The following is a 9,574-nucleotide window of genomic DNA, read 5'->3' on the forward strand; positions in this document are numbered from 1 at the left end:
AGTGGTTCGGCTACTGCTCTTGCTGTTTTGGAAAGCGAGTGGAGGATCTTCCTCCTCTCCCTGTACAACTTATCCTGAAGAAGCTCTCTACCACGTGAGAAACCCAATGGGCTGGGGACGAGTTGCAACTGAATGGAGCTGAATTCATGCAACAAGCCGACTACGGAAATTACCTGCAATTGATATTAGCCAAGAGGCTGGGAGTGGTTAGACGCGTCGCCATCACCCGTACGTGCTGAGCAACGAAGGAAAGGTGGGGCCTATGAAAGGCAACGACCTCTTGTGGATGTGCTGACTCATCAACACTGGCACGGTAAGAGTATAAGTAAGTATTCCATCCTCTGTGCATGATGGAAAACGGGCCAACGACATTCCCGTTCAGATTCTTGCAGCATATGCATGTGAATATCTATGAAGATAGGAAAGTCTTCTACCAACAGAAGATCGTACACCTATTCGGTGCGGCGGTACTAGGAGAAATCCTCAATTCCTCGAACCCTATCATTCTCCCCATATTAGATTACCGTCATTCCTTTAATGTTTCTATCTTTATCTTGTTTTAACCTATCCACCCACCCCTGTAAAAAAGCCGCTATGAGCCGCTACTATTAATGTAATGTAAAAAAAATAAAAAAAGAAAAAGAGGTTTGTAATTTCCTGAGTCACTACCATGGCAAGTGTTTCTTTCCCCACGTTCAGTGGAAAGAAGGGAGAGGATCTCACCACCGACTTTTTGGATGATTTCGACATTGCTTGTATCGTCTCCAACAAAGATGACGACGCTTCACGACTTAGAATTTTTCCTCTACTGATGAAAGAGGCCAAGTACTAGTATAATGCATTGCCCCAAGCCACCAAGAATGCATGGGATGTGTTAATGGCTGCTTTTTTAAAGAGGTTTGGTGGAGGCACAACCTCGGAGAGGCTATGGCAGTTACTGACAGAATTAAAGCAGGGAGGCCTACTAGAGTATGCCACCTACGAGTCCAAATTTGTGGACTTATGGGAGAGATGGGTTGCCTCACTAGAGGAAGGTGAAGGAGCGCCTAATTTCCTAAAGAAGGACCATTTCATTGCTCGTCTATGGTCGCCACTTAGAGAGAAGGTAAAGGGAAGGTTTCCTGCAACATGTAAGTTGGCAGTCAATGTAGCCCACCTTAAAGACAAGAAGCTATGCATGCAAGCTAGAGTAAACGAGTCAGAGGAAACAAGCTCGGCCCGACCAACCCTAGTGACTGCAACAACCAATCATAGAGTCCAACCGCAGGAGGCATCAGAAGAGCAAGACCTGCTGAGTCACATCACCACCCAACTAGAGAGTTTATATGTGCATCTGGTGCAGCAAGGGCATGCACCTGGCAGAACCCAGAACAAGGAAGAGAACAACGAAGGCAGAACCCAGAGTACCACTATTACAACTACGGGGAAGATGGCCATGGAATGTACTACTGCCCACACCCGAGGAGGCAGAATTTCAATAGAGGGGGGAGACAGAATCAGATCTCTCCACCAAGAGCAAGACGACCGCCACTCAGGCAACCAATCCCACTTGTTCAAATCCCACCACCAGCGGTGCAACCACAGTTGGCCACACCAGTTCGACGCCAGTCACCAATGCAACCACCACCACAATCACCACTTACAATCATCCTATGCCCACCATCAATTGGTACCCGCACACCAAGTATCATTGGTCTTGCAGAAGAGGTCAAAATGAGTGTAGCAGAAGAAGGATCAAGTAAGAAGACTATTCAAAGAACTGAAGCAGTGGAACAAGAGGTTAAAGAATCAAAAGATGCTACGCAGGTGGGGGAGGTAAGTCAAGAAAATCGTGCTACAAATGTGAGTACGTCTTTAACCTTGGATGAAATAGGCACCAAGGCAATCAATCGACGGCATTGGACAGTAAGGGTAAGAAGGTGTAAAGTGTTGATTAGGCCTCGTCAGAGTAAGAGGAATGCAAAGGTCATGAAAGATACAAGAGAAGAGGAAAACCAGCCTGTTAGCAAGGCTTTGCAGAAGATGGACAACATATCAAGCAAAGGGGAGGGCTTTGAAAACAAAAGCCTGTGCACCAACATGGACCCAGGACAGTGTAGCAAGCTAAAGGAATCTTGCATCAAGGAAGTTTCAATTGAGGATGATAACGAAGAGGTAAGTATGACTGAAGGTTTGGAGTTGGCTATTGCTCCAGAGGCTTGGCAGCCGAGCAAACTTTATTGTGTATTGTTATAGACTTGGAGATGGGTAATGCCTCTAGTCTACTGAAGGGTGTTATAAACTTGGAGATGGGTAATGCCTCCAGTTTATGTGAGGGTGTTCAGAGTAAGTTTGATGATCAATATGTCTCCAACCTTTTAAGGATGTTCAAAACTCCTCCACAACACAGCATTGTGTTTGCATGAGATGCATCAGACCTATGGCTATGGCTAGCCGCTATAACATAAAGAGAGAAGATCAGCATGGAGATAAGAGCAAAGGAGCCATGGATAGACAAAAGCCTGATAGAATGCAAGAATGAAGACCTCCTTCTCAATTTGGTACATTTTTTTACAAATAGTGCATCCTCTCTTTGGAGAAAGGTAAGTGGATTACGCTTGTATTTAAGCCGCAAGGTAGGTGGCTTGCTATTAGCATCAGTAAAGGAAGCTGACATGTTTGAGCACACACAAAAGAAGCATGATATGCTTGCAGTTTTTTCTAGTCATGGCAGTAAGCAGGATTCTGAAGAAAACTTGAGCTCACCACACCAACAAGGCGGCCATATATGGTGGATTCTTGGAACACTCTTGGGAATCATAATTTTCAGTTCTGTCTTTACAGGAGCCAAGATGCTCATTCCCCCTCTCGCTACTGGTGGTTACGAATTTGGTCCAATTTGGCATGCAAATTTTATTGTTCAGACACTGCAGACAATGATCCTATTTTTCACTTGGGATCCAGGAGGACACTTGCACAAAGTTCTGGAAGCCATGGGCTTCCCCTTTAATCAACCGACGCTATTCCAAGGAACAAGCTATCACCCGGACCTGTTACAAATTCATGAATATCCCAGAAATCTCACCAATGGCCAAATGGAATGGATAGTTCAGAAGGAAACTCGATATCGGATCCTACAGCTAAGCGGAAGAAGAACAAGAGCTAGAGACATGAATGCCTCTAGCCAAAAGGGGAGGGCTCATGATGGGGGCTTTTCACAAGCCAAGCTCCCATACCCCTCTTCTCTCGTCCCCACCCCATGGAAACCCCCTCTTAGGGAGGGAGTGATAAAAGGCATTGGAAAAAGTAAGAAAAAAAAAGTATGATTATGTAAATATATGAGAAAGATAAAATAGGCCACCTCATGCCTACGGAGCAGCCCATCCCCACCTTGCCTTCTTTTTCTTCACTATTGTCCAGCCGTGTGTCCCTTTTCCTCTCCTCCACTCAAAAGGTCAACCCCCTCTCTCTTCCCCTTGTCCTTTCTCCTTTCTCTCTCCCCTCAGGCTACCCCACCCCTCACGAATAATACATTCTAACTCACCAATAATGCACCCTAACTCACATGCAACTTATCCTATCTTCCAAAACAGTATACCCCACCCCCCTTTTCTCTCTCTACTATCATATCCCATGACCCAAATATCCCCCTCTCTCTCTAAAGTGCGCCACGTATCTTGTTTTGTAGCTAAACAACCTCCCCCACACTCACACACACTCAGTCTCACTGAAAAAGGTGCCCACAAACCCATCCCCACCCGGTGGTTACCTAATGTTTCTTGTGTTCACACACATCTGCACACAGATTCACCTCTGAACACACTCCCCTCTCTCCCCTCTTGTAATTACTTTATTATGCATGTCACCTCTCGCTTTTTTTCATCAACCCATCTCTCTCTCTTAGTCTCTCTCTCATGAGACTGCTGTTCTGGCACATATACACACAGCCAGACAAGTGGGGCTTACATTCACATGGCCTATGTAGATAATGATTTCTTCATTTCTAAATTCTAGAATTTCTCCCCCTTCCTCCCCTATATAAAGAGGGGTCACCATCACACTAAACACACACACAACATCACCAAAGAATACACTATGCACTGTGTGTGCCTAGTGCACACACACACACCCACAGCATCACCATCACCACAATCACCATGCTCGTCTTGAGCATGACTGCTACACCCTTGGGCTATGGAAGATGAAGGGGAAATAAATGAAGGATGATGGCCATAACCCTCGTGCGAGTCTTCGCCATCAACTCCCACCTATCCGCCATATACTCTACCACTCTCTCCCTTCTCTTTCCCCTACCCTATGCTCCCCATTTCATCGCCTTATTCTCTAAATAAAGCTTGAGGTTTTGTGAGTATGTTTCTTGCAATGTTTTGCTCATGTGAGCTGTGCGGAATCGCCACCTAGTCTTGTGTTTGGAGTGAGCTTGTGTATGTGTGAAGGGTGTGTGGATTCGCCATCCTTCTGTGGTGCCTAAGTACTAAGCCGCTATACACTCTCTCTCTCTCTCTCTCTCACTTGATCTCATTCCCCTGCGTCTTCATCATTACTCCCAAGCATCCATCCCTCTTGGATAAAAACTTTGTTATGGTGGTGTGTTGTTTGTGACCTAGCCGCTCAAGCTAGGTGGTGCCCCCTGTTTGCTTTACTGTGATAGGCTCGAGGCACGCCATTTGGTCCCCGGTGTTTTAGAGGCCGTCAGGGGTTCGGGGTTCGCTTTGCTCCCGTCACAACCAATCTTCATAGGTGCGGAATGGTTGCAGCAATAGACCAGGGAGCTTTTTTAGCATGCGGCTAGGGTAATTTGTGTAAAAACAATTGTTAGGATGATATGGAATCAGTAATCTTAGAGCCAAGTCCCACCACAGGGTTGCATACAATGTTCAGGAAGATCGTTGTTGCAAGAAGATACTCCGGCTTTGAGGGCGTGCTCACTCTACAAAACCATGATGGCAACTTGACATCCCTTGGCGGCGTGCAAAGCTACATGGTGACATGACAGCTTGACTCGCTATTGTACTTGCTGCAGGGAGCGCATGCCGTCGTGCAATGGTGTTGCAGACATGAGTGGAGATAGGCTTGCCAAAAGCAGATCAAGTTGACATCTTGGCTTTGCATTTGAACAAAGAAATGTGTTCTCGCAGAACATATATAGGGGTCCCCTAATAAAGAAGTGAGCAAGGATTGAACAAAGAAGCCCTTGGCACCGTGGTCTTGCTAAGAACTAGAGCACAATTTTAGAGCAATTACCTAGCCCCAATCCTTACAATTTGGTGTAACAAATCAAACAAGATTTTTGAATGCTTCCTAAGTGTTCCTTGTTAAACAAGAGTTTTAAATGCGTTCCTAAGCGTTCCTTGTGACTCCCCAACCTTCACGAGTCCACTATATTGGGATGCTCCATCATCATGGTTAAGCACGTAAGATCCATCACTCATTAGCACCACTCAATGAAAGTGATCTCTGTGCATAGTTTTCTAGTAGCCACACCCCTCGTGATGCACAATATTTTTTCTATATAATGTCCTTTATGTGTATGTTTGTCACCTAAATGGCTATCTTCCAAGCAGGAGTTTGAAAGTAGGGCCACCCTTGCTTCATCCATGCAATGAACCACCGCCAATTACAAGTTAGCTAAGCAAAGAAGGTAATAAGGACTACTTTATACTAACGTGAAGAAGAGCCAAAGGAGACAATACCTGCTCCAAAAGAACGTCTTCAATAGAATTATCTACATGATGGACATGTCCATCCTTGCAAATGAAACATTATTGAGCTCTTGGATCCACATGCAGTGAAGAAAAGACAAGGCTCTTTATTTTGTGATGAAAGATAAGAATGAATCAGAACATATGAAAACTTGTTGCCCTCCTTGATGAGAGATAGTTGGCCCCTTGTGTTGAAAAAACACAAAAGAAGTAAAAAAAAATTGTGTATATTTAAGGCGATAAAACTAGAGATTTTGGAGAGAGAGATTAATTTCCCAGGGGATCTCTTAAATTGTTTTGGGTAAGGTAACCTGATGATCTACCGTGTCTACTGTGGATTGGTATCGGGAGTTAGATACATAGGAACTTGTGCATCAGTAGTGTGCATGATGAGAGCCACCTCAACAATCTTAATACCTTAAACTTGAGGAAATTCCCACGGAATAGAGAGAGGTTTGATAATGATACTTTCCTTCACAAGTAGGTTGCCACAACACCAAGGGGCTAGATCATGAGAAATGAATAAACAAATAAACGGCAATACTTTGAACATTCTGTAAGTATAGTCTCTTGGGGTGTAAAGTGTGAAAGCGTACATTTGCCTTTCTCTTTTTGGGATCCTATGTGTGGTTAAAAGTGTTTCTTGTCCCTCGCTAATTGCTAGGTCCCGATTGTCAATTTATACTAGAATACACATGAAGAAGTTCAAAGCGGCATCAAATTTTTGTTGTCCTTCAAAGTAGAAGCATTATGAGAGGCAAAAGCACAAGCACAATTTTAAGAGGATGGTACAACTCTCACCATGAAAGAAAATTGCTTATTATCAATGCAGCAATAGATCCATGCTTTAGGAATAAAGCAAAATAGTAGTAGGACAATACCCATTCTTAATGACATTGTCTCTCACGTCATTCTTAGTATCCAAGAGTTTAATGCAATATATTCCCTTCCTTGCCAGACAGTATTGGACACAAACAACCATAGTTGACACATATATGCATTGTGCTTCCATGCAGTCTCTCACTGCTTGGAAAAAATTGCTTGCCATTGGTGGGTAGACATATGAAATGTTCATGTCATGCCTGATCAATTGCAGCTATCTCTTTCATAGGTTTCATTGACATGTGAAAAGATCATGCTCATGCCTCATGAGTTGTAGCTACCTCTTCCATAGGTTTCATTCACATGTGTAAAAGTCATGTTCATGCCTGATGAGTTGCAGCTGCCTCTTCCACAGGTTTCATTGACATGTTACCTCTTCCATAGGTTTATAACCTTATCTTTCTAATTTTTCCCTTTGATGGATAACAGTTGAATTCCACTATTGTACCTCATTGGCACCTTTGCATCGATCATGTTCATGATGTCATCCATCTTGCATACTCAACATTGGGAAATTTTTGTTGGATCCTATGCATACCCTCTCTACTACAAAGATTGACTCAAATACATGTTCAAGAAATGGAGTTAAATGTAAGTACACAAAACATTAAGAGCATACATAGCACAACACATTTAGATATTCACTCTGGTTTTACTTCGCTCAAGAAATCTTGCTTGGGCTATGGTAAGACTCTAATTTTTCTTATTGGTTGCCTTCGAAGCACATGAACTACTTGTCCACATAGAATAATAGTAGACAATGTCAACAAGGATTTCTGATCATCCTCCTTGAAGAACAATACCTCAAATAAACCAGAGCTAGAATAAAAGATTTTATCCACCACAATACGACGAAACCCAAGGTCAATGAACCCAACAACCTCTCTAATGCTGGGGAGTTTACCTCTAAAATAAACATGACAACTCTGCTCTGAAACACATTAACATGACTCCATACAATAGTAGATTTCAAGACCACTTTATGTTGCCCTTGGACGAGTGTTCAGGAAAAATACATCTCAACTTATTATCATGCCGTTTTAAATTTTGAAAATGCTGGTTGAGGGCACGGGAAAAAGGAGAAATGCCACCCCAGAATAGACAAAAATAGTGTGAAAATCTAAAAAAGTTTCCTAATTTTTTGAAATTTCCTCTTTAATTTAACAAGGAAATGAATTTTGTACGTTTGAAAAAATGAATTTTCCCAAACACTGCCTTGGACAGTAGGGTCTGCTGGCAAGCAATCCCTTAAAGCATTAGACATAGATGTAAAATCAAACAATACATCTTCACCTCCCAAAACAGACGATGTGGCATCAACATTAGGGTTAAGCTTAAAAGCCTCTCACAGAGACATGCTCTATTGTTCAAGAAGGGACCTGAGATGTAGACGATGTGGGCCCAATCTTCACAGCAGGTGGCGTGTAGGCGCAGGGCGTATCATGAGCAGTAGAGGCTTGGGTGCGAGGAGTAGGAGAAGACATTTCTCAGTAGCACGAGAAGCACACCTCTCAAACAGGGCCTGTCATTTCCTTCCCCTCTCTCGCCCCCCCCCCCTCTCTCTCTCTCTCTCTCTCTCTCTCTCTCTCTCTCTCTTTCTCTATATGCCTCTCTCTCTATCTCTCCTTCTCTTTTTCTATCTCCCACTCTCTATGTCTATCTAGCTCTCTCTCTATTTCTCTCTTTCTCTCTCTCCCTCTCTTTCTCTAATTTTCTGTCTCTCTTTCTCTTACTCTCCCTCTCTCTCTCCCTTGCTTTCTCTATCTCTCTTTCTCTTCCTCTCTATCTATCTCTCCCTCTCTTTCTCTATTTATTGTTACCATATACATGTGGTAGTGATGTGTGTGAACACACTAGGACCGCCGGGGAATTTTTTCCCTCTTTAGGAGGTTTTTTCCCCCGTGCATTGTATATACGCCCATCACTCTAGGGCTATCTATCTTTACATTGCACACTAAGTAACACACTCTCTATTGTGTGCCTTGAGCTCCTTCGTCTTCTCCAAGCTGTGTGCATTTCTTTGCAACCCTAATTCCAACAATTGGTATCAGAGCAGGTTGTGTCCTCTCGAGCTTAGTCCCCAACTGCTCTAGCACACATCTACTCATTTTCTTTGATTTCAGTGAGCTTTGGCAAGCATTCGCAGGTCAACAAAAATTTTGGGAGAGCTCATAGAGCACACGTCTGCTCAGATTTTTGATTCGGCCTCCGTTTCCACTATAGGCAGGTATGCACATGCAATTTCGTCATTTTGTGTAGAATTTTTTTTGTTGTCGTTTTCTGCATAACAGATGCCTTAGAGTCTTCTACAGTTTTTGTTATATATATAGCACGTGTTGTTCCTGCTCCGTTTCTCCTATTTTCGGGTAGTGGTTAACAACAACAACAACAACAACATAGATGTGTTCAAGATGTTTGCTGTTGAGGACAGGCCAGATGGCGATAATTACCCTATGTGGGCTTATATGATGCCACACGTTCTTGTGTCAAAGGCCATCTAGAATATTGTACAGGGCATTGATGTACGTCCTGGTTCTGAGGATGTAGGCGAGGTTGAGGATGTTGCAGGCCTTGCTGTAAGAATTGCTGCTATTATAGTTGTTTTGCCTACGCTGGTAGAACAAGCTCGTTGAGATGTAAAGGATGCGCAGGCTCATCCATTGATTGTGCTGTTTGTGAAGTGCACCATTGTTCCTCACATCCATTCAGCAAAATCTACAAAACAAGCTTGGGATATTTTTGCTGGTCTTTATGCAAGTCGCAATGAGGCTAAAATTGCTTTGCTGCGTAAGAGCTGGAGTCGAATATTATGCATGAGGAAGATGATATGGACACTCTCCTTGCTAGTGTGAAGGATATCAATGAGCAGCGTATTTCTGCACGTGAAGTCATTTCAGACAGTTCACTTGTGCAGACTGTTCTTGATGCCTTACCAGATTCTTACCAGACTTTTGCTAGTACTTGGAAACTTATGACCCAAGGAAATCAAG

The sequence above is a fragment of the Adiantum capillus-veneris genome, chromosome 5 (assembly GCF_014529385.1).
Source record: "Adiantum capillus-veneris isolate H3 chromosome 5, ASM1452938v2, whole genome shotgun sequence".
NCBI classification, from domain to species: domain Eukaryota; kingdom Viridiplantae; phylum Streptophyta; class Polypodiopsida; order Polypodiales; family Pteridaceae; genus Adiantum; species Adiantum capillus-veneris.